General features: G+C 42.5%; 1 long non-coding RNA gene across 1 annotated transcript; it reads right to left on the bottom strand.

Annotated features, from left to right (window-relative positions):
• Positions 1-487: 487 nt before the first annotated feature.
• Positions 488-26,759, bottom strand: LOC121711776. The gene is made up of 3 exons (XR_006032432.1): positions 26,749-26,759; positions 16,534-16,543; positions 488-637 (listed from the first exon to the last, which is right to left on the bottom strand). It is a non-coding gene; the product is annotated as an uncharacterized LOC121711776 (long non-coding RNA).
• Positions 26,760-27,230: the final 471 nt, after the last annotated feature.

The following is a 27,230-nucleotide window of genomic DNA, read 5'->3' as shown; positions in this document are numbered from 1 at the left end:
TCTAGGCTTCCCACAAGCCCCCCTGCTTCCCACAAGTCCCCCTGTCGCTTGCCATAGTCAACATGTAAGCCTCGAGTGCACCTATCCAAGACTCTTGGATAACAGAATCTTGTATGGTGGACACCATCCCTGGTCGAACCAGAAGAGACCTGAAAGTCCTGCAAGGGACTGATCCCTGTATTTCCAGATACCTGTGGTTTTGGTGACTGGGACGACCACATACCCGTTAAGACAAGTGGAGTGAACCAAGGGAAGTCCACAGTTGATAAAGCAGTGGTCCCAGATACAGGAAGTGGATGGGACCTTGTACCGAGCGATTCAGGCTTTTACTGCCAAAGGTGTTGCGAGTCGAAGTGCTCACTAGCCTACACAACAACCACGGCCATCTGGGGGTGGACAGGACCACAGATTTGATATGACAGAAGTGCTACTGGCCCCAGATGTGGTATGAGGTGCAAAAGTGGTGTTCTGAGTGTGACAACCCAAGCCAGAACCTTCTTGGGAAATATGTTAGCCACTAAGCCTTTGTAGATAATCTCCATTGACTTTACTCTCTTGGATTGGGCTAGCACAGGACAAGAGAATGTTCTGGTAGTCACAAATGTTTTCTCAAAGTTTACCCAGGCCTTTCCCACCCCTGATCAGAGAGCTTTTACCATAGCTAAGATTCTAACTGAGAGATGGTTCTATGTGTATGGCGTGCCAAGGAGAATCCACTCTGATCAGGGGCGCAGCTTTGAGGGGGAGCTGTTGAAGCACCTGTGTGACACCTACATCATAACAAAGACTAGAACCACCACTTATCATCCAGAAGGGAATGGTCAATGTGAACGTTTCAACAGGACACTTCAAGACTCGCTCGGGACCTTACCCCCTGAAAAGAAGCGTAAATGGCCCCAGTTGCTCCCTCAGCTCCTGTTCGCCTATAATACCACCGTGTACCAGTCCACACAGCACTCCCCATACGAGCTGATGTTCGGTCAGAAGCCACAGTTACCAGTTGACCACAGGGACAGTCCACCAACTGATTGGGTGGTGCAACATCAAGAGTACCTGACTTCTGTCTATGTTAGTGCTAGGAGACACTTAGAAGAGGCTGCGGCATATCGTAGGCATGGTGGTAACACTGTAGTCCTCTTCAAAGTGGTTGTATGCACATCCCACCTCACTGAGGCCAGGGGCAGGACAAAAAAGCTTATCAAGGAAAGAAGAGTAGTTGTCCGCACACTACATCATGACACATAACAATACATTTTGTTCTTCTGGGAGATTGCAGTGTGCGGTCCTGACACTGTACCCATATTACCACCTGGCACTCTAGTCTTTTTCTAGTGGGCGGTGGTAGTGTAGTAGTTAAGGAGCTGGGCTAGCGTGCAGTAGCCTGAAAGTTGTCGGTTCAATTCCCGGCTTTCACTGTTATGCCCTTGTAATATAGCTGACATACAGTATGTAAGTGACTTTGGTCAAGAAGTGTCTGCTAAATATAATGTACATGTAAACTCTTTTGCAAGAACCATTTTCACGGTCACCACAAAATCCAGGATACATGGGTGTCTACCAAGTATGAAATTGTGGAGTGTCTTGATGGAATTGGCACACACTATAAGATCAGGCTGTATGGGGAAGAGGGCCCCCTTAAGACGTTCCACTCATAATACTGCCAGACAGCATTCAAACCCCTTCCACCTCACAGTCTGTTTCACATGAGATCTCTGCCAGTGTAGCAGAAGTACATTTTCTCCCCGTCCCCTTCAGGTCTTGGCAGTAGATAGGTATGCTACCAGGATGGTGAACTTTAAAGCCAGGTGTGTATGCAGAAAGGCTGACCTGCAGCGCTGGTGCACACGCCCACCCGTGGGTGGTGATCATATACGTAGCTTCCTCTCTGGGAGAACACAGCCGGTCATTTGATATTTTCGTGGCATGGGTGTTTGTGGTTGGTGTTGTTGGAAGAACGTGGCTTTATTCTAAATTCTAAGACTTCATTGCTTCTCTCGCATGCCTGGCCTGTTGGCTGTGGATAACCGGTGGCTTTTAAAGAGAGCAAATGCACATGGTTTAGTGTCTGAGCAATGTTTTCCCTTGAGTTATTTTTTTTTTGTATTAGTTCAGGCTGTGAAAGGGCCATCCGTGGTTTGTCTGTTTGTTTGTACCTTATATTCTTTTGTTTGTTAATTTTGCCTACTGTTACTCAACTACCCATGCCTATGACACCTAGTGGTGTACTGTGTTGCCACTATTATAGATTATTTCCAAGACAAATGTATCTTCTCATTGAGTGCCAAAAACGTAAACGTAATATTACGTTTATATATTTTTTTAAAATTACGAAACTAGACACTCTAACACACCTTATATGTGATTTTGGAAACTCTGTGATGAATGGAAATGAAATATATGACTATCGTGAAACTCATGAAAACGCACAATCTGGACATTTTATCTGGACATTTTATCATAACTCGGTTGCCGCTTTGGGTCGAAGCAGTGACGCATGCACGTCAGGTCAAAACCATTTAAGTAGTGATTACTTAAAATGTTTGTTTGTCAAATTATTATGTTTCAGTTCATCAACTTCCTAAAAAAATGAGTGTGAATAACTTCTAGTTTAGAGTAGTAATTACTTAAAATGTTTGTTTGTTGAAATTATTTGTTCATTTTCTCAAAGATTTGGAGTCTTAAAAGCTTGTCTGACTAATGTAACAATAACTTAAAACATCTATTTCTCACATTATTATGACCGCCGCTAGCGAAGCTACCGAAGCGGTCATATAGGGATTGTCAAAGTTTTTTTTTTTTTTTTTTTCCCCCGTCATCTACTTCCTGAATTTTTGGTCAACGATATCCGGGACACCAAACCACCGGGGCACATGAAATTTGGTGGGTATGTAGCCCCACTAGACTTTTACGGTTTCGTCCCCGGGGGCCACTCCCCCCCCCCCCCCCGTGCTGGGCCCCCCGAACCGCAAAAAAAGCAGTTTTTCCTAAATAACTACCTGAACCGTGGCACTGAGGATGAAGAATCTTTTATGGTATGTTGGTCTCAAGGGCCCACGTCAATCTGGCCCATAATCACTCATTTGTGATTTGCACCCTCCCCCCCCCCCCCCCCCCCCCCGGTAAAAAATAAAAATGCAATATTATTCTGCTTTAATCACCCCTATCTTTAGTTAAGATGTTAAGAACTGCACCAAAATGTATGTGTATGATTGACCTGGCATTCTCTGGGGGTATGCCAAGTTTCGTAGAATTTCATCCATAGTGGGGTTTAAAAAAAATTAGGTTTTGTGTACATTTAGTGACTGTACACTCATTGGCCTGTAGATGGAGGTGCACACATATACACATGCACACAGGCACCTACATACTATCGGTATTAGAACGGCCGATACATAATTACAAATTTAGTAGCATTAAAAGAAAGTCAAAATAAATATTCATCATCATCATCATGGCTGCATCGTTGCAGTGAGACGTAATTTTATTGGAAGTTAAAAGTGGGTTGGAAAAACAATGGACGCTTCCTACAAGGACTAGTTTACCGCAGAGAACGTCTAATAAGGATAGGATGATGTTCACATGAAATGTAATTCCCATTTCTTCTTGAAGCCGAAATAAATCTGAGGATGTTTATCGGACATGCTTGGTTTTTACTGCAGGTACGTTAATCTTATAATATCAATAAGGACCTAGGTAATGTTACCGTTAGCGTTGGTTGAGTGATGGAGGCCAATTTGATTGATTGCATTTGTAGAAAACTATGAATGCGGTTATACCAAGCAAATTGATAGCAGCACTGTAATTGTATCTTTCGACTGTCATTTGTTGCACGTGCTACAAAAATCATTCTGTGCAATGGAAGATTTACCAACGTTACACCGGTCTGATACAGTTTTGCCTATACATGCGTGAGACTGAGACGCTTGTTTATTTTGTTTTAAGTGCGTGCAGGGTGTGAGAGGGGAATCGATGTGCTTTGATTCCAGCTTGGTAGCTTGTTGAATACATCACGTGATGCTATACATACAGCCACTCCCTAAAGTGACTGTGGGTGGCTTTTGGCCTGGAGCTGATGTCATCAGACGGTACCCAACCTTCTCGGGGTGTTTCGACCCTTAACCGCTACACCCTCCAGCTGGCGGTTCAGCAGTGGTGGCCAGGTCACTGCCCATCAACTCCAGGCCTCCAGCCCCACTCCTCCCTCTTAAACCACAACCAGCATGAGGCTCTCTGCTGCCTCCCCAATCCTGCGCACAGCTGTCTTCCTCTCCTTGCCAGATATGCCAAGTGCAGTGAGCACAGACCACATTGACTGTGCTGAGAACCCTCTGCACCCGACCTCCACTGGAAACAGCCATGCTTGCCAGCCTTTGTCTTTGCAGTCCATGATGAGGTCCTGGTATTTTAGGCTCTTCCTCTCATGGGCCTCCTCACAGCCTTCCTCCCAAGGCACAGTCAGTTCCACCAGGATGATTTTCTTAGCTTGCTCTGACCAGATGACGTCAGGCCTCATGGTGGTCTGGACGATGGGTGGGAAAGTGAGCTTCATCCCCAGGTCGACTGACATCTCCCACCCCTGTGCCCCCTGGAGGATGTTGGTCCTGGCTCTTTTAACAGAGGATGGCTTTTCTCCTGCCCTGACAAATTGCATTGATGGTACTTGTGGCTTGGTCGGCTGTGGTCTTCTCCTGGCCTGTTCGAAAATGTCAGCCATCACTCGGAGCACTTGGTCATGCCGCCATCTATATCTCCCCTGCGCCAGAGCGATTTGGCACCCTGCTAAAATGTGGGCCAGTGTCCCCCTCTTCCCACACAACTTGCAGAGCGGGTCCTCCCTCAAGCCCCACCTGGCTAGGTTCACTGGTGATGGGAGTGTGTCATAGACCTCAGGAGGAAGCGAACACGGAAATGTTCCAGCCTCCAGAGCTCAGTCCATGTGACCCTCCTGTTTGAGAGGTCCCAACTGGTCCATGTTCCCTGGGTTGCCAGTTCCACAGCCTTAGCCTTCCGTGTCTCTTCCTCCTGGTGACGAACTTCCGCTTGTACCATCTCCCGCCTCTGCTGGACGCTTGCCTTCCTCCACTGTGTGAAGTGAGATGTTCCCAGTCCTTGCCGACCCATGCAGACATTGCCAATGATGTCTCTCAACTCCAGGGAGCTCTCAGCTTGTCTGACTGCAGTGTCTGCTGCCCACTTACGGCCTGTTCGTGTTGTGACCCCTGCGTTGCTTACTTGCTCGTCCTTTGAGTCTCTGAGCATCATTGCCACCCTGCACTTAGCCACCTTGAACTCCTCCACCACAGAGGAAAATGGAAGTTGGAGCTGTCCTGATCGGATGTAGAGCCCAACTGCAGTGAAGCTGGGAGGAATACCCAGCCACCGCCTCAGATTCGGTTCACTTTCCTCTCCACTCCCTCCACTGCAGTCACTGGGATCTGATAGACTGTCAGCAGCCACATAAGCCTTGGTAGGAGCCCATGCTGGTATATCCAGGACTTGAACTTGCCGGGTAAGCCTGACTTGTCAATCCTCCTTAGCCACTCGTCCGCCTGATTTGCAGTGTCAGAGATGTTGTTTCTGTCACTGAGGGTGTCGTCGTACCACTTCCCCAGGCATTTAATGGGGTTCTCCCTGATTGTAGGGATCTGCTCGCCTTGGACATGCAGTTTGAAAGCCTCTGTTAGTTTCCCCCGCCTTATCACCATGTTCCGTGACTTCCTGGGCTTAAAAGCCATTCTCGCCCATGATGCTAAAGCCCCAAGAGTCTTCAGGATCCACCTTGCCTGCACATGCATTGTGGTTGTTATGGTGAGGTCATCCATGAATCCTCTCAGTGGGGGTTGTCTGCTCCCTGCTGCCGTAACTGGTCCCTTGGCCTCTGCTGCTGCTGCTGTAATCAGGAGGTTCATCCCCATGATAAACAGAATGAGGGATACTGTGCATCCTGTTACAATGCCCTTCTCCAGTGGCTGCCATGTGGTGGTGAACTTGGCAGTCTGGAACTGCAGCTTGAATGACCCCAGGTAGCTGTTGATCATCTGCCTGATCTTGTCGGGGATGTGGTACTGCTCCATAGCCTTGTTGATGAGGGAATGGGGCATGGACCCATATGCATTTGCGAGGTCCAGCCAGACAACTGTTAGGTTGCCCTTGCTCCCCCTGGCCTCCTGGATCAGATGGCTGAGGATGGTGGTGTGTTCCAGGCATCCAGAGAACCTTGGAATCCCCCCCTTCTGGATCGAGGTGTTGACGTATCCATTTGCTGTCATGTAGTTAGTTATTCTTCTCGCCAAGACTGAGAAGAAGATCTTGGCTTCTACACTCAGCAGAGAGATGGTGTGGAACTGGCCGATCGCAGAAGAGTCCTTCTCCTTTGGCACAAAGCAGCCCTCTGACACTCTCCAGGTAGTTGGTATGTTGCCCTTTGCCCAGATTGTCCGGAGGAGCTTCCAAAGTCTACGTAGTAGAAGTGGACACTTCTTGTACACTTTGTAAGGCAACCCACTTGGTCCAGGGGCTGATGCTGTCCTTGCCTTTTTCACCACCTCCACTTCCTTCCAGGTTGGTTCTCTGGTCACCAAAGGTTCTGAGGGGGGTGGCACCCTGATGATCTTTGGGTGGCTGCTCAGAAGTTCATACCTCTGTGGGTCACAGTGTGTCAACCTCAGAGCTTCTTCAACCTCCTCTTTAGAGCTGGTGAGTGTTCCTGATCTTGCTTCTCCTAATAAGGCTTTAGTAAACCTATAGGGGTCTTTGATGAACTGTGCCCTCTTTGCCCCCTTCTTCAATCTCTGCTTCCGTGTCTGCTCCGCCCTTCTCAGCCTGCGAAGCCGCTCACGAAGCCCTGATGTTAAGTCTCCAATTCCCTCTTTTTCCCCTTCGGTGGCATTCTTGAACTGCCTGGAGAGTGTCTTTATCTCTCTCAGCAAGCTCTGCATCTCCTTCTCCCTCCGATTTGGTTGCCGGACATTTGGAGCGTTGGTCTTCCTCTCCTCGACACCAAACCGCTCCTTGGCCACATTGTAGGTGATTGCCGTCATCGTTGCCATCTTCTGTTCTAGATAGATAGATAGATAGATAGATAGATACTTTATTGATCCCCAGGGGAAATTCTACCAGAGCAGTTTCAAGAATCTTACACAGATCCTCATCCAGCTGCTGCAACTCCTTGTTGCTGTTCATTTTTGGCCATTTTACTCTGTCTTTTGCAGGTTGAGGTAGCCGGGAGGCATCAGAGTTGACCACTGTGTGGTTCAAAGGCAAAGCCGTTGCCAAGAGATCTCCAGTGCTGTGGGGTGCCTCCTGACTGGGGTTCTCCTGCATCTGACGTGGTGTTGCCACCCTGTGCTGCAACAAAATTGCCTCCACACTTGGGGAGACTCTGGGGGTATTGCTCATTGTGGTCATCCGTAGCTTGATTTGGTGCCCTCTTGCGAGTGCTGTACATAGGGTTGCTAGCCTCATGCAACCATGCCAGGCTTTCCTGGAGGTCAGCTGTCTCTCCAGCGTCACTGATCTTCCTCAGTTGCCATCCAGCCTTTCCTGGACATCACTGGTTGCCCAGAATTTACTTGTTGAATACATCACGAGTCTGTGTAGTCTGTGAAATTAAAAAGCACGTGTGTGTGAAGCAGACATGTGGACTCGAGTCACATGACTTGGACTCGAGTCAGACTCGAGTCGTGATTTTAATGACTTCAGACTCGACTTGATAAAATTAGGCATGACTTGCGACTCGACTTGGACTTGAATACTATTCACTCGAGACTTAACTCGGACTTTGCCTCTTTGACTTGTAATGACTTGACATGTCTCGAGTCAAAAAATACATTTCCTGATCGTGGACCAGTCACCCCAGAGATGCTTTTTACTTCCGCGACGAAAAAAACAAAACACATAGTGGACACAAACAGGCAGAGCACAGTGATGATCAGTCAGTGCTTCTGTTACCACCACGCATCACGCACTGTGTGTAGGGCACCAAGAGACAGAGGAAGGACCAATATTAAATAAATATTATAGCTTTACTGCAAACCGATTTGCATTCTTGTTAGACAACGTTTACAATGTCAAACCAACAGCATGTTACATAAAGATGATCCTTTTCGGGTCCTCTCCATTAAGATCCAACTTCAACGTATGCTAGCCTACTCCATTTAATTGAGAATGCGTTTCAGCGCACGCACGGAAGGGACATTGTTGATGATGATTGATATCTCCTTTTAAATATAAGAAACATATAAAATGAAATCATGAAGGAAACAAAGACGAGATTAGAGGAAATTGCGGATTTATCTGGTTCTCACTAGGCTACTGTTATAAACTGTGAGAGCCAGGGCACTTTGACAAAAGCTGCGCTCACTGTGATTTGGAAAATGGACAAGAATATGAAGAGTTGTCTTTGCCTTTGTGTAATGGAACTGGTGAGTCTTGAAGTCTTCAATAATTCGTTTACATGAAGCACACGAAATGCCGATTGAAACGCATTCCACTCAGCTAGGTGGCTACTGGCTGCAGGCTCATAATTCACTTTTAATTGCAAACAGAAAATGTCTAGCAAGCATCATGTCATTACATGCTTTTATTTCCAAAGGAATGAAAGCTGTTTGTGCCAACTTAATATCATGCTTATCATTGTTAATATTGTGCTATACATGTGGCACAAACAATGTTAGAGTTTGTGGACTAGCTCTGGCCATAGCTATATTTGAATGGAGCTGGTAAAAAAGATCATTAGGAGAACGTGTGGACAGTGGCACACAATGGGCTTAAAGTGACAGTGCACCATTTACAAACGAGTTAAACAGCATCACATGTGTAGTATTTAAGAAATGAATACTTTAAAACAAAATTACTGTGTCATTATTATCATTTAAATAATATAGAAGTGTTTTACTTTTACCTTTGTGTTTTACCTTGTTACTCAGTAATTTTGTGATTTATGCTGTATTTAATAGGCCATATAAGAAGCTTAGTCTTTAGGGAGAAAATTTACTTCATTTCAAAATACGAGATTAATTAGTTTTTTTAATCGTTTGACAGCCCTAACAAAAACGTAAAATATTTAACTGCAGCAATTTACTAATTTAGCAGGCAAATCTGTGGCCTAGCACAGTGAAATGCCATCAGTCAAATTATTACTCATTCTTACAGTGGACGCTGCAATTTGGAAAAACAATATATATTTGCTGCTGTGCTGAGTGTCTTATAGCTAGATTACTCAGGTATGCTCATGCGTATATTTCACAGGTATGCGCATGCATATATCGTAAAAGCTTTCAAGACAGAACCATTGAACATATTTTAATCTGTATTTATAAAAAAAATACTGTAGATTAGATTGATGTGTTAAAATTATGATCGATAGTCTAATAATGGCATTATTAAGTGAAGAGTACCTGATGACTTGTTCAGGACTTGAAAAAGATTGGGACTTGGACTTGGACTCGACTTGGCTTTGATGTGACTTGGACTTGGACTCGACTTGCCCTTGTCTGTATTTACTTGGGACTTGACTTGGACTTGACTGCTAAGACTTGGGACTTACTTGTGACTTGCCAAACAGTGACTTGGTCCCACCTCTGGTGTGAAGTATCCAAACAATGACACCTTCATTTCATTATGGCTGCTTTAGCAACACACCTTAAGCTACTGTGTAGTGGGTCCCATTTAGAAGTGGCTACTTCATCCGCGCTTTCCTTGACTCATGGAGCTGTGTGAATTTTATTACAACTTTTCGCCACGGTATGGCAGTTTAAGTCCGCTTGATACTGTAAGGCGTAAGCCATTGGTTTCCAAAGGAGATTTTATTTGTGTCGCCAGCATAGCCTATTGACAATTTATGTTGTAAATAGGCCTACCTTATAAGCCTACCTGTAGCTTAGGGAAGCTAACAGCTTTCTATTAGGATCTAGTTTGTTAGTTACAGTTTTGTCATAACTCCCTGATGCTTTTTTGCTTTTAGAATAGCCAGAGCGTGGATATCTCAATCGGAAAATTGGACATGGACCTCAGTTACACAATGCAAGGGAACATGAACCAGCCTATATTTGCACGAACAATAACGGACAACAGCTCTTCAACTTTGGCCCGTTAAAATGTGTATGAACAGTCTAGCGACGCATTTCATCAAGGCCCATTTGGACATGTCTGTTATTTGCACCACTGGTTAGATGTAAAACAGCATTTCGTTTCAGACTACTGTTACTTAATTTGTGCATTAACAATAAAGTTTCAGACTACTGTTACTTAATTTGTGCATTGACAATAAAGTATTACATGAACTAAAGATGACTAAAATCTTATGTACAGTAGAAGAAGAAACATTCACAAAATATCCATCCATCCAAAAAAGACCTTTGTTTTTGATAGCTGTTGAAAACGGCATGGAACTGACAGAGATGTTTTTGTTTATAAATAAATAAATAAATAAATAACATTATGCTGATACCTTTTGCTTTTCCCAAATACAATGTAGCCTACAGGTGTAAGTGACCTTTCATCAATCCAGTTGCAATGGATGAACTGTGATGAACTGCCCTACTTATGATTGTTTAGAGATTTTAAAGGTTTTATAACAATGCTACATCTTCTTTGGCTATTCTACAATCTATTCACCTTTTCAGCACCAATAGGCTACTTTCTGTGCAGCCGCACACACACACTCAGGCATGCCAAACAAGCATACACAAAAATTTGAAGAGTGGGGGATGGAGTAAAATATGGAGACAAATTGAAGTGTGATTTATTTTCGCGGAACGGATGTACAGGACTGAGCGGCGGTCATATTTTGTACCGCTATGCGGTACATCTAGTTCTTTTTAATTTTTATCCTTGTCCTTAAAGATTTTGAGCATTAAAAAAGTAGTGATGGGCAAATGAAGCTTTGGTGAACCACTAAACCACAGCAGTGTGAAGCTAGCAACACTAATGAAAAAATCCAATATGGCTGCCACATGTAGATTTTTCAACATAAAAGTCCTTACCCAAACCAGTATATGTAACCAAAAAAATATTGGTTTCCTAAGGAATGTTGAAAAATGTATGTGTGGCGGCCATCTTTTTGCTTTTCAGATAGTGTCGCTAGGTTCACACTGCTGTGATTCAGTGGTTCACCAAAGCTTCATTTGGCCATCACTAAAAAAAGTCTAATTTTAAGTAGAAATTACTTAAAATATTTTTTAACATAGCTAAATATTTTGAGGTAATCAGTTTCATCAAATATTTTGAGTTCATTGAACCTGTTGGGGTTTACAGTGTGAACAAAACAGACATGAACTTTTTTTTTTAAGTCTGCATGGTAGTTCATGATAATTCCAGCATATAAAGATATTTTCTTCTATCTACTAATTTATTGTCACTAATAGATCCCTACGAACTTGTTGGAAACTTAAAGTTGATAGACATGGGAGGGAACTTTTTACAGCTTGGACCAATGATCGCACAATTCCGACTGACAACGCTTCTGCATAAAATGCTCTCACGTATCGGCTCTTTCTCCTCTCTCCTCTCTCCCCTCTCCTCGTTCTCCCCTCCTCTGGTTGCAATTAGAGAAATGAGACATCCTCGATGACGTCAAGCTTTGAACGATTTCCGGGGAATGAGCAGGAGGACCGAGGAGAGAAGCCACATGCAAATAGAGGGATGGGATGCACCTTATGTAAATGTGACAAAGCACTGTCGTGTGACAGCACTTTTAGATTTTGATTCCACTGTGTATATCACACATCTGACATACATAACATGAACTGATGCAAACAAGCACCAGCTCATTCAGGAAACACATTATACTATACTGCTGTTTTCAGCTGTTGATTTGGATTGTTAATACCAGTCTCCACCAATATCTTAATTTTGTAACTAGCAGTACAACTGCTTATTCACGGAAGCGGAGCAGGAAAAAACCTGTGATGTAGACTGGGACACCGATGTACAAAGGAGTTCTTTATCGTTTTGTGTTACCAGCTAATTGTGCTGCTCCTTTAACATGACTTCTTACAAATGAGAAAAGTGTAAGTTGAGCTATATGCAAGAAGATTCATTGTCTCCTCTTAAATGCCCCATTAGGTAGCAGCCAAAGGATTATGTGGGTCCTCATTAGTTAGCCTATTCCTCATTCTGACATGTCATCTCTTATGGGTACGTTCAGTCAAGGTTTAGTGAACTGTGTTTAAACAAGGAGCTTTAAAATGAGGAATAGATTTATGAATAATGCATGCCACCAGCTGTGTTACCTTATTTTTCTTTTGGAGTCATGAGAAAACATCCCAAGTAAAATAATAATAATAATAATAATAATAATAATAATGAAGATGACAATGATATTATTATTATTATTGTTATTGTTATTATTATTATTATTTGTATTATTATTATTATTATTATTATTATTATTATTATTATTATTAAGGGTAACAATTGTTATTATTAAGAGTATCAATTGAGAAAATACAGATGAAGTCACATAATTCTTTCTGCAAAGTCATACATGGTAGGACAACCTGGATGGAGAGAACACAAATAAAAAACAGATGTCTATATAGGAGAGAACAAAACTGACCAGATCACATTTCATTTGTAAACTTGATAATGGGAGCAAGCAGGCAGGTCTGAATCAAATGCTGGAGTTTATGTGCATCATGCACTTTTGATCCATGACAAACTCATTTAGAGTGAGCCAGTGCAGTGGGCAGGAGGAAACCCAGGTACCTTTGTGCTAAATGTAAGTAGTAAACTCGTTGAGAGTAAACATGCAGGACAGCCACAGCACCTTTACACAATGCTGCTGTGACCATGTTTGAGATGCTCAAGGTAGTACTGTACCAGTCCACCAGGACATTAACAAAGCACCTAGCTGCTCTCTAAACCTGACCTAGGTTTTCTGAGCTGTATTAACTGTACAGATGAAATGATATCTGAGCTCCACAGGTCATGAACAGCTCCTCCTCTTCCCTACGCAAGACCAGGGATGTCCACAGCACAGGACTAGTTGCCGGAGCAACCACCTACTTTGGCTGATCTGCCCCTCTTAAGGGGAAATGTATTTTGGCGTTGTTATTGTGGCTAGTTGTTCAAAATTGCTAAGGTTAAAATCACATATTTGCAGAGAACAGGAAAAACAGGTGCGAGCAGTGTAAATAAAAGTATTCTGAATGCTTTTAGTTATTGATGACAAAACCAGATTCAACATATGGAATGAGATAAGGTATGGTTAGTATCAAGATAAAGTAAGCAAGCATGAAACCTTTGTGCAACCATGCCATGGATCAGATGAGAGACATAAAGGGCACTGACCATACTTAGGTCACAGTATCTCATTTCTCCAGTCTGGCAATCACAGTATTTACATATATACCCAATCTATGAGTGCTAAGTATTCAATGAGCATCTCCTGTAATAGAAGAGGACAGCTTTTTCCCCATCTCCACTGAATGATTTGAATACATTTGTAGATATCCCTATTTGAGTCCATCGGGTTCTCCGGGTCTTTGCATTATTCCTGTCATGAATATGGACAGAGGAAACCCATTAATTACAATGATTAAAGTACTGGCTAACTAGATTGAAGTTAAGAAAATTGGGGTCAAACTGTGTTAATTTATTTCTGAGAATTCACATTTAGACTTTTCATACACAAATGATCATAGGGACCCTACTGTGCACGGAGTTTCCAATTCTAAACCTTAATTGTTACACATGAAACCTGTTTAGAAAAGGTGGACAATGACATTTCTTTCTCTTTGGAGAAATTTAGCGGAAAATATGATGCATAAAATATCAATGGCGAGCTGGGAAATGAGAGACTAGAGGCAGCGGAGCTGATAATGTCACTGTGTGATGTCTGTCAGGACAACAAAAGAATGAAACAAACAAGTGGAGAGAGGGCTGATGTGGAGACAGATGACACAGTGGTCTGTGCCAACAGCTTGTGATGTTCTTAATTGTGAGATTTCATAGTCACATTACAAACATGGGATCACAGGCTCTCCAAAGTGCATCTTACAGCCAAAATGATAATTCTTTCCTAACATGGAGAACCAATTATAAAATAACATGCTGTTTTTTTCTCTCTTGTTGTAACCATTTTTTTTTTCAAAGGCTTTATTAACACAAAGCATACACATGTAAGGCGTTCCAGAATCACACCAAAAAGCCTGGCAGACTCTCAGCCATTATGACACCCAAGATGAACCCATGCCCATTAAAGCCGGATTACAGCAACGAGGCCAAGCTTTCATGACTGGGGAATATGACAGAGAGTCGTAGTCTCGATGACATCATCTTCTATTTTTTAATTGCTATCTAGCTCCAGCACTTTTAACATGCTCCAGGCCGGCAGACCCAGGAACCCTGGGAGAAGTCAGAGTTCAGTATAAATAGATGTTACACCATTAAAGTTTAATGATTGAGAAACTTCAGTAGGCCTATTGTCTCTTTGCCTGTGGAGACTTTTGGAAGAGGGAACTCATAAGGAGGCTATAGATAAAAACAATCCTACCGACATACTGACTTTCCAAATCCAAGGATTGCCTGTTTTATAGTGTACATCCTCTGTAGTATAATATTATACCCTAGCAATAAAACTGACATGTAGCCTAAAAAATAAAAGGTTGCTAATTCCTCTGTCTATGTGCTCCATCCGTTTGTCCTCCCAACTGAATCACATTTGTCCCCTCCCACACAACTCAAGTGTCTCAGACATAAAAGACTAAGAGCAGTAATGGCTTACTGGACATCGCTATGCTTGATACCTTCAGCGATGAGCCTATTGAACCTGATATTGCTGAACATAAGTTAACCTTGCTGTCACATGAAAGTATTCCGACCTGCATGAGAGAGAATAAAAAAAGCTGGGAATGTTGAAAAAAAAACCTTGGTCATGCTCAACTGCCATTACCTCAGAGTATCAGAAATAGTGCCATCTCAGGAGTTTGAAGAAAGGCTTTTTCACAAGCCTGTTGTGCAGATTGCTCATTTGATACATTGTCCTTCTGTACTGTTGCGGTAGCTTCCATGAGACGCGTCCCCTAGAGAGGTGGGGCAGAGGCAGAAGTGGGCTATTTATCATTCCCTACCAGATATAGAGCAACCTTGGCAAGGGGTGGTAGAAGAGTTACGTAGCATACTACCCAACATGAAAGTGAGACTTATGTCTCAGTGAAGTTATGTCTCAGTGACACCAGGTACACAGGTCTATCTTTAGTGGGTCTTTAGTGGAGATATTTCAAAAGATCTTTTTGTTTTATTCTGTTGTGTCCTTTGAAACAATGACTGAACATAAGAGGTTGGTAATGCCATTTAAAACTAGATGTAACATATACTGTAGCGGTACAAAATATGACCGCCGCTCAGTCCTGTACATCCACTCAGTGAGAAAAAATCACGCTTGTCAATTTGTCTCCATCTCTCACTCCATCCCCTACTCTTTCAACTTTTGTGTTGCTTGTGTGTGTCTCTGTGTGTGTGTGTGTGTGTGTGTGTGTGTGTGTGTGTGTGCGTGTGTGTGTGTGCGTGCCTGTGTGTGCGTGCCTGTGTGTATGTGTGCGTGCCTGTGTGTATGCATGCGTGCGTGCATATGTGTGTGAGTTTGTGAGTCTGTGTGTTTGTGTGTGTGCATGTGTTTATATGTGTGTGTGTGTGCGTGCGTGCGTGAGAGAGAGACAGTGTGTGTGAGACAGTCATTCCTTGTAGCTCATCATCCTCTACCAGCAATCCTTCGCTCAACACCACCATCTACAGGCCGGTGGGTGTACAGTCACTAAGTGTACACATAAATTCCTCGGCACCACGGTTCAGGTAGCTATTTAGGAAAAACTGCTTTTTTGGAGTATTGGGGGCCCAGTACGAAATTTGCCCACCAAGTTTCATAAGGCAGGGTGTATATCGGTGTGCCAGAAATCGTTGACCAACATTTCAGGAAGTTGATGACTTTGGCAATCCCTATATGATAATTATGTAAAAACTGTCTATAGCAAAGTCCTTTTAGGCAAGTCCCTCCACTCGGCGGCCATTTGACAACGTTTTTTGAGCACTCGTCGGGCATCCATTTCGGCAGAAATGTGCGTGCGCAAGGCTTCACGACACCAATCTTGCTCCAGCGGCAAGATCACAACACATGATTGGCACGATGTCTTCACAACACACCATATGATTGGCTCAATGTATTCACATGTCAACGTTTTGCCGAGGAAGGGGTGGGATATGTGTAGACAACGGCCATATTGGCGTGACAAACTAGCACCATGCATTTCTATGAAGTATTTTTTGAGTGCTGTGTCTCCACATTAGAAAGTCTCTGTCTATAGTGTTTGTCTAGTCATTTTTGAGAGATGGTTGAAGCATGATGCATGTCTATAGCAGTGATTAGAATACAGGATGGTCCAAACTTTTGATATGAGCTTTTTTGTGCCTCCACACCTCTTCCCTTTACACTCCTCAGGAAAATAAGATCAGCTTGTAGAAGTCAAGTGCCTTATTCACCTTTTTCATCTTTTGGAGAAAATATAGAAACTGAAAAACCGAAAACCCCCAAACTAACACTCTGCTCCTCAAAGACCACCCCTTCACCCAGAGCATCTTGATAAACAGTCATATCTGGATGTATTATTTCTCTCTCGTCTTGGTTTTTTAATATTTATTTTGTCTGGCTTGGGTGCAGCCCAACCAAACTAAACTGTTAGTGCTAATGATCTTGTTTCACTAATCACCTTGTTTGATGGAGATAGGAATTATATAATGGAGACAAATTTACTTGCCTGCAATAGGCTGCCCCTTGTTTTGGTAAGTGGGTTTACACAGTCATGTTTGACATTGCTGCAATAAAATTCAGAAACATTAAAGCAGTGTACCGCAGAGAAAGTACTGGCATAATTAATATCAACTGTATTATGAATCCTCTTTAATTCGTGGATTTCTGTTCTGTTGTCAGCCTTACAGTCTCCAGTGTCTCAGTCAGAGCTTCATCCTCTGCAGTGAGCAGCACAACATGCTGACGCTTACACCCCAACATTTCCATCCACAAAGGATGCACTTGCGCTTTCAAGAATGGCTGTGTGTCAAACAGAGTTCATAGAGAGAGGTCAGTCACATGATGCGTCCTTTTATTCCCATTCATTTGGAGATGAAGTGTCTGTAGGAAAGAGTAGAAGATGCTCTGTTTTAAGGATCCATCAGACATTAGGGTTGGAATGGGCCTGAATTCCTCCATGTGGGGTTTCACTCCCATTTGGCTTAGAAGACATAAAGCCATTATGGAAGGAGGCTTTTATTAGAATCGCATGGTAGATGGGTTTTGATTGCTCTCACTTATCAAAACAGAGCACTAAACACGTCTGCACTATGAATGGCTGCATGTATGTCATAGCTCTAACATGATTTATGAACGCATACTTTCTCTGGCATTTAAACACTACAAAGGTGCTTGTATTTCTAAAATATCTTGCTTTCTTTCAATAGAAAAGAAAAAGGAACATTATCCCATTGGCCGAGGTGAAGGCATACAGTACACTCGGCCACATGTGATACCTGACAACGTTTCTACGCTGTACTTCCTCTGAGGACTGGCTAGTGAGCCATAAAGGACAGTATTCATAGAGACGGCGCGGTGTGAGGTATGCTCTTGGTGTTGTGCACCATAAATTGCAGAAGCTGACAAGACACCACCCAACCAGCAGTCAGATAAATCAAACCACACGAACAAATGGAGAAGCTGCACTAATGAGCTTCTCACAAAACATGACAAGATAAGTCACTTTGACTGTCACAGTAAGATATTAACTCTATATGAGACGGTCACTGCTGTTTTCATCCCCCAGAACCAAAAGTACAGTGGTGGAAGGAAGGAGGAGGAGGAAACAGTGGACTCCAACATATTGACAGTTAATTTAATGAGGTTAGGCAGGGAAGACCTGGAAAGACACTGCCTGAGCCTCTCTTCTAAACACTATAGAGCTGTTCTTTCAAGGTCGGGGAGACTTCATGATCCACTCTCATGCACTACGCACAAACTTTACTCCACTCTCTGATTCAGCTTAACTCCTAACAGTTCTTTCACTTTTGTACAGTTTATTCACTGCATGGAACACAAATGTCAAAACATGAATGAAAAAAAAATCCACAAAGGTGTGTTCAGAATATTATATGTGCTCGATGTCTGCCAGTGTGCTTATTCACAATGCATTATCACTCCTAACTAAGCAATACAACATGAGCACCACACACACACACACACACACACACACACACACACACACACACACACACACACACACACACACACACTCTCTCTCACACACACACACGCACACACACAGACACAAATACACACACACACACAGACACACACACACACACACACACACACACACACACACTCTCTCACACACACACACACACACACACAGACACAAATACACACACACACACAGACACACACACACACACACACACACACACACTCTCTCACACACACACACACGCACACCCACACACACACACACACACACACAGACACAAATACACACACACACACACACACACACTCTCTCACACACACACACACACACTCTCTCACACACACACACACGCACACCCACACACACACACACACACACACAGACACAAATACACACACACACAGACACACACACACACACACAAACCCCATGCTGGATTATTACCTGGCCAACCCTTTCAACAAATTGAACACACAACAGTAGAGATGTCAGTTTCCTGTCAGCTTGGCAACGTGTAGATTAATTAGCTTAGTGACCATGCTCCCACATCTAAGGCCAAGGACCTGGACCGACCCGTCTCCTTCTCAAGTGTGTGAAATGTCAATACATTCAGTGGTCAGAGCAATAGTGCAATATGCAATATCTTTCTTTCTAAAACCGCAGAGGAGGAAAGGACAGAATGTTCAGCCGTCTCTTTCCCCAGCACATGTGTAATTTGTATGCAGATAGCGGCCTCTCCTTTCAGTCATGCTTGCATGCAAATTCTCTATCCCGTCTGATGTTAAAGGAGTTGGCAAGACTCAATTCCTTGTTTATGATCACTGCTGTGGATGTGATATACCCTCACCTCTTTGGGGATTTTCCTTGACTCTGCAAGCTAATATGTTTGTCATGCTTAATGGAGCACAAAATATCTATGAGTAGACGATATTCATCTTGATCAGAGCCTTCTCTGAGAGCACCAGCAGTTACCAAACATGACCATCAGCCATGGTTATGAATTTTATGTGTCAATGTAGCTAGCTACGGCCTGTAGTTTAGCAATACATTGTACAAAGAACAAATATTTTTGCACATTGTTCAACATTCGTATGAGGCTCCGCATTTTTAAATATGTTGCAGCCCTCCAGTAATCCCTCTGTTATATCTATTGTCTCATTCTTCCCCCTTCCCATGCCCGAGCTGGCCATGGCTGTAACATGACTGATTATCTAATCACCTTTTGGCTGAAATACAGAGATAATCACATTAATCATCTCTCAGCTTGTCCTTTCTGGAACATGGGCCCATGATTCATAAGGATCCATAATGTGCTCAACAATGAATGAGGAGAAATCTGTGATGAGAGGAGAGGAGAGGATAAACAGCAAATAATGCCAGACACCTAACTAGTGGAGAGGCAAACACACTGGGATGCCTTTAAGGGTTCTGGCTTTAGAGTGCAACTGATGGATGAATGCCTTGGTTTGGATTCTCAGATAGCAAAGTGGCCAACATCCCGCTAAAGGGTTTGTATTGGACAATATCTTTTTTTAAAACCACATAATGAGCTGAGTGTGTTGTGTGTTGAATGCATGGTGTGTGTATACAGTATCTGTCCTTGTTTTAAAGAAAAGCACTTGAACAATCTCAATATCAGGAGAGAGTTGTACAGCCGATCAATACCTCTGCAGGGTCTGAACTTTGGCCCTGCTTTTTTTTCCCTCTCTGAGAGAATTCTGAGCCAAGACTTGCCTGGAGCCTGTGGCTGTCTTGGCTTCTCATCACAGCAAATCCCAATGCCAAAGATGATAAAGAGCATTTGGTGCATATGAGCTTCAGATATTGCTTTTATATGAAACAATCAATCCATGTCCAATGTTCTGGAAACAAAATAAGCACAGAAGACCTAAAAATGAGTGTGGAGAAGATCCTTATTTTGTACTTTTGTATTGTTTTGTGGAATCACATAAACGTAAGCATGGACCTTGTTTAATGTATTGCTAATGTTCTTGTGTTCATTTATGAGATTATGGTTTGCACCGTGTCCACTTTGAAAATGGATTTTTCACATTTGATAGTTCACATCTTCATCAAAATTTTAGAACATAATTTGTATAAGATCAGATGAGGTTTACAGGAGGCAGCTGAAGCTTGGCACAGCTGTAGTGCTATGATATCAGTCTCTCATCTCCAATAACTAAAATACAACCCCTGCTGTATTTTGTTATTCCCTTTCATGTCTTTGAAATAATCTCATCACTCTAATGCAGTTTTCCACATATCACATTGATTCCCATCCCCTCTGGCTTGTCAGGAAACTTCAGATGGAGATGAAAAGAGAGGAAGAATATACAGCCTTAAATATGCACTGGCCTTAAATCAGACACAGTCTAACAGCCAGAGTTCAGGGAAAGGTCAAGGCACATCCCAGCAGTGGTCAAAGGCAGACAGATGCCTACATGTGCAGCCGCACAGCTTTAAGGTGACCATAAGGAGGCGTCCTGCTGAGGCCACAGACTAACAGCAAACTAATCAACATTTGAAAAGTGAACTTGATGTCTCCAACAAGTCTCTGTAAAAGTTCTATTTGAAACAATGTTTTTTTTTTTTTTTTTGCAATGGCATCAAGTAACTATTTGCATTTAGAAGTCATTTTATTTATTTATGTAAAGGAAAGGGATTTCACATTAGAGTGATTTCATCCATTTGGGTTATGTCTAATTTAAATGTCTCTCTGACACTAACACCATTGCAAATTAACATCATCATCAATTGAAACAACAAGCAGAATGTGCAGTTAATTTAGTGCATTAAATTAAATCTGTTTTCTCATCTCTCTCTTTCTCTCCCTCTCTCTCTCTCTCTCTCTCTCTCGCTCTCTCTCTTCTGTGTGTGTTTGTAAATTTGACAGTCCCACATTGGTTGGCATTCAGAAGATCAGCTTCCAATTCCAATTCCCACCCAGATGGTGGGGTCTGGAGCGAGGGTTCAGCAGCGGAACAATGGCAACGCTGGCATAACGCTAGCGTTGAACAAGCTGAGCGTTGAACTTGGTTCAACTTTCAAAGCGCAACGCGAGCGTATTCAATTGACAAACCGTGTGTGTTGCTTAGGAACGAGATAAAACTTATTATGGTCTAAGCGTTGCGTTGCGTTGCGTTGCGTTTGCCGCTGCCGCTTGCCGCTGGCTGATGTGATCCTCGCCTAAAGGAGCATTTCACCGTTGGGAAGATGAATGTGTATTTAAATTAAGTCATTTATGTATTAGAAATGTGGAGTCATCATTGAAGTCAGTGCCTTCTTGACCGAGAAAAAGGCCTACTGGCCTACAGAAGTGGCCTACTGGTTAGCGCTTCGGACTTGTAACCGGAGGGTTGCTGGTTCGAACCCCGACCAGTAGGCACGGCTGAAGTGCCCTTGAGCAGGGCACCTAACCCCTCACTGCTCCCCGAGCGCCGCTGTTGTTGCAGGCAGCTCACTGCGCCGGGATTAGTGTGTGCTTCACCTCACTGTGTGTTCACTGTGTGCTGAGTGTGTTTCACTAATTCACGGATTGGGATAAATGCAGAGACCAAATTTCCCTCAGGGGATCAAAAGAGTATATATACTTACTTACTCATTTATTTTTGGTTCATGCGGATTAAAGCCAACAACTCCCAGAATTCCCTGCCTTTCACTGCTCTTCGCTGCCCTACCAAGCAACTCCCCCGGGATGTAGTTCTGGGCACATTTGGCTTGCAAAAAAAGTGTTAGGGCTAAAGGCAAAGTTATGCCTGAGAAAACAACAAAGCTTGCACAGGTTGCAATTAGGCAAGAATTAATCAGCGTCACAGTGCTTAAAGTCATAAATAATTCTGATATAGGAACTCAACCCAGCCAGCCTAGCAACAGAGTGAGCTAAAATCACTTGAATCAGGGGCAGTTTTGCAGATCAGTTAAAACGCTTGTGTGAAAATAGAGGACAGAAAAGACTGCACTGACTGATTAATACCTTTACTTAGAGAGAACTGTGTCAGAATCAATGGTAGATGAGTCATCTAGACATGCATGCATAATGGCCAAGTAGTAAGAAAAGGCCTCATCGGGACAGAACCTTTTTTTATTCATGAGCTATTCCAAGCATTTGTTCGATCTCTGTTTCTTTACAAAAAGGAGACTGAGAGTTACTGTGTTTATCACTCTTAACAAACTCCTAACATCCAGGGATGTAGTGGAGTTTATCCACCTCTCAAAAGAGTTTATTCTGCAGCTTTTAACATTTAAAAATCACACTGTATTATCACAATAATGCACTCATCAACACTCTAGGACATTACCACTGGTATTGTTATAAACATTGGACAATAACCACCACCATGTTCTGAATGCCTTTTTTAAAAATATGATACCGCATGGCGCAGTCCACCTCATAGATCAGATCATAGAATTCATGGTTTACCCACCTCTTATTTTACCACTACATCACTGGATGTGTCTTATTTGTAGCCTGGGAAAGCCCAGAGCAAGGAGAGTTTTACTCTTCCATCAAAGTGGCCCTACGAGACTCTGTGATCATGAGTCATCTCCACCATTTACAAAGACTCAAAGGGAATACCTAACTGAAGGTCTTTCTTTTTCTACCAGTGTTTCCCAAATCATTTCATCCCAGACTTTCCTATAGTGTTGAATCTTTATTTCTAGAGTTGATTTTTGTCATTCGTGCAGGTGAGGGCTAGCCAGGCTTCACCAGACTCACTACATTGTTTCACGTGAGTCTGGGTACTCATAATTGGTAGATGTTTCCAACCCTAGTATCGTAATGGACATGGACTTGCGTTTACCTTTGCACTCATTGGTCCAGCTTGACTAATCACACCAATCAGGGATTCCTAATGTTACTTCCTATTTCACCTGAATTTTACAAACTGATAATAATCTGCATCGGCAGTCAGAAAACAATGTATTTTGCCAGACTAGTCAAATGTAAATGTGCGTGCGGAGCCAGGCTAGGTTAGAGCATGAAAAGTGTGTGCAATATGAGTCATTCAGGCTCTGCTATTAGCTAGCCTCTGTGATGGTACTTCAGACTTTGGTTGCTACTATTCACAACTACCACCATCATTATCATCTAGTTTCCAAGGTGTGCACACAGGTAGATAGATAGATGGATATATAGATAGATACTTTAGTCATCCCGAGGGAAATATTAATAATTTAAACAGTTTAGTTAGCTGGCTAGCTAGCTAGCAGCTGGCTGAGTTTGTGTAATTTCCTGAAGTGGAAAGAGATTTTGTTCAGGCCTTAATAGATATCCTTTGTTTGAAAATAAATCGTTTCTATTCTTTCCTCTTAATTCCATGTGTTGCAACTCTCACTGGTAACTTTGTTAACTTATCCAGCAAACTATTAAAAATTCACGACTGTAACAAAACACTGCAACTCTCGCTTGCCCTCGAACTAGTCCATCTTCCTGTTTCCGCTTTGTTGCGCTCGTCTGAAAAAAAATGAATGGTGCGCTACCTCGCGCTACCTGGCTAAAATCCTGGCGCACCAGCAAGATCTACGTCATTTTGACGTCACGGTGTCGCGCTACCGGTCGGGTGCGTCGAGTATGTAGAAGCCCTTAGGCGGAACGAAATTCATCTGGCGAGAGTCAGGTTATTGGTTTTCATCTTTATGTCATCAAATTGTATACAGATAAAAATCTTGAACTTTACTGTATTTGTGTATAACATACTTGTGCAAGCAAGAAGGTCACATCACAAGGATAGTCAGCAGCGATCTAATCTCACTGATGTTGATGCTGAAGGCATGGCAAATCCAGGGAGAAATAAGCCAAGGTGTGAGTGAGACTCCAGCTGGTCCTCCCCAGTTATCGGCACTCTATGGCCTGTCGACTTAACGTGTTACAAAGTATTCATTAATGCTCCAAACTGCAGCCACTATTCTTCCATAGCCCACCACCCCCTCGCCATGGCCACTGGCTCTCTCAGGGAGAGGTGTCACTTGTCTCCTACCATGTTAGCATGCAGTCCTGTGGTCAGCGCCGGCTGGCATAATTGAACAGCTCTGCTCTTGGACTCAATTTTATTCCAACTGAAATAAGGTTGGACTCAGGGGACACTTTCAGAGGGGGAGAAAGGCGTGACACCACAGGCCTACGAGGCGAGGGGCTGGGGAAAACATCGTAGACAAACACAGAGCCAGAGCACGACACCCTTTGTAAATCTGCCACAGAACACTGAAGCAAGGCCGTTGGAATTGCTTTGTTTCATTTTTAATGTGCCAATGCTATCTTCACTTCAGTTCTAAGATCGAGCAGGCTTTAATTTGACTGCGTAAACACCTAGGCAAGCCAATCCTAAAATGCAAAAACAGCATAATTCCTCAAAGATGTGTCCTGAAAATGTACTCATCTTTACAGTGAAAGCTGTAAATGGGCCATTTGTAGTGGCCTAGATTTAAATGTACGCTATTTGGTACACAAAGCATGCCATTTTTTGTGACTGATGTCAAGGCAGAATAGAGGTTGCTGATCTAGCATTATTCACCAGAAATGTAGTGCTCATGAGCTGTGAAGAATGTGAATGTGCTGTGGGAGTCTGCTGGACATTATGACTTTCACAGTATTCTAGTTGTTGTACATTTATCCTAAGATTTAAGACAAGGAAAGAGGACTTCATGGAGATTGTGATGGGGATGGAGATTGTGATATGTATTCTACAGATCCCCAGATGGCAGACATCACCATCATTTTTTTTTTCATTTAAAGGGGATGTAAAGAGGGTCTAAAAACTGATCTAAAGGTGATTTTCACATAACATATACTCGACATTCACCTTGAGACCACAAGTCAACTAACGACAGATGGACGACTTGGGGACATTTACCGTAATGTTTGTTAATCTAAATCCATATATTCTCATACAATCAGCTGAGCTGAACATGTGTTTCATATGAAAGAACTGGTTACCCGCAACATTTTTATTGTATTGATTTATTTGGCTGACGCTTTTATCCAAAGTGACGTACATATTTCAACTGTTACACGGGCCAGTCTCTCCAGAGCAGCTCAGGGTAAAGTGCCTTGCTCAAGGCTCAAGGGCACAGCGCTGGCAGCCAGGAATTGAGCCCACAACTTGTTCTGGCTACTGCATGCAAGCCCAGCTGCTGCACCATACGCAACCACCCAGCACATTAGCCTGAAGCAGAGAACTCATCACATATGTGACAGAAACATAGTGTAATGTTTGTCATTATCGATATCAATATGATAAGCTTGATAAGCTGATGATGATAAGCTTAATTTCACAAGCTTTACAGATCATAGAAATAGATGATTATATTGTACTATATATGGTCACATATGTGTGGTTTTTATACAGTAGCATTCAAACCATAATAACACTGATTTATTCATACTTCATCATTCTGACTTTCTCTCTCTCTTTCTCTGTGTGTGTGTGTGTTCCAGAGGCTACTATAGCATTATCCTTATTGTTGGTTGTTCATCAGACTGGTCAAAGAGCCACACCACTTTTAAATGATTATGTGTTACTATTATCACCATTGTGTTCACAAGGCTTTTTATCTTGTTCACATTGTGCCCCCCATAGGAACTGTAGTGCAATTTCACTTTGATGTTGCTAGTGAGGTGAATCAGCATGAATTACCCTTGATATGTCTTTGTCATATACTGCAAGAAACAATCGCAAATGAAGCCTGAAGGCAGCACATCCTTTACTGCTCTGATATATTGTGTGAAAGATGCTGATAGGAAAATATAGACACGTGTTATCCTGTTCAAATGATCTAAACGTGTATGATCCTCGTCAGTTAAGAATTGAGATGTTGGGCTACCAGAGAGCTGAAAGGACACCCCACAATGCACTGGAGCAGTGGTTTGGAATACTTTTTTTGTCAGACACAAGATGCTACATACTCAATGTATACGAAACAATAACAACAATTAGAAGAAAAAAAAAACACTTTTTATACACAGAACCCAGGAAGGGCTCACAATGTAACATCAACAAAGTATCCACACACAAGCAGTCCATTTCTGCTTAGCTTGCACTGTGTCACAGTTTGGAGTAAGTTATTTATTTATTTTATGGAAATAACAAGAAATGCCCCGAGAGGAATGTACCAGCCACCCTCCGTATAATTGCTGCTGCCGCAGCTTGATGTGTTAATCTGCCTGTGGACCATATTTACATCTTTACTCGGTCAGGTTGATTCCCTGTCATAGCCTATGCCAACATTTTACATTTCAGTTTCTCACATATACACTATTCTCTCTCTCTCTCTCTCTCTCTCTCTCTCTCTCTCTCTCTCTCTCTCCCACTCACGCACACACGCACGCACGCCTACCCGGCCCGCACGCACGCACACAAAACATAAAAATTCAACAAAGGTTAGTTGTTTTCCATTTGGACAGGGCAGCCTAATACTAACTGCAATGCAACAGTGCCTCTTATGTTCAAAATACAACAATAAATTGTGGATTTTAGCATGGCTATAACACTATAAAAACACTCAATTATTCTAACACTTGTGTTTAATAATTAAACTTTTAAATTCTTTTTTAATAAGTATTAAAGCATGTGTTGCATTCCACAAAAATATATATTTAAATGTACTCAATGTGATATAGAATTTCAAAAGCTTCACAAGCAAGTGTTATGCATAAATAATTGCATATAAATCTGTCTCACTATTTAAAAGATGCCTGCAGAGAGAGAGATTATAATTACATGCTAATGGTTCTAGTGTAATTTCCTGTGTGTTGCATTTCAACCAACAGAACAAACTTTTGAAGAAACACTGAAAACTGTGGTGGTCAACATTGGATTATATATGTTGTACTTGAAATATGTTACGAAATAGGCTACATTTCCTTATGTCATTGTTTTGTCATGTATGTCTAATATCTTTATGTAATTTGTATGGGTGTATAAGTCCTCTAATGAACAGCAAGATTATAAACTGCTTACAAATCTCTTCTGACAACACTGTTCTCTACCTCCCTCCTTC

The sequence above is a fragment of the Alosa sapidissima genome, chromosome 6 (genome assembly GCF_018492685.1).
Source record: "Alosa sapidissima isolate fAloSap1 chromosome 6, fAloSap1.pri, whole genome shotgun sequence".
Taxonomy (NCBI): domain Eukaryota; kingdom Metazoa; phylum Chordata; class Actinopteri; order Clupeiformes; family Clupeidae; genus Alosa; species Alosa sapidissima.
Note: the sequence above shows the minus strand (reverse complement) of the source record. Positions and strands in the feature narration are given on the sequence as shown.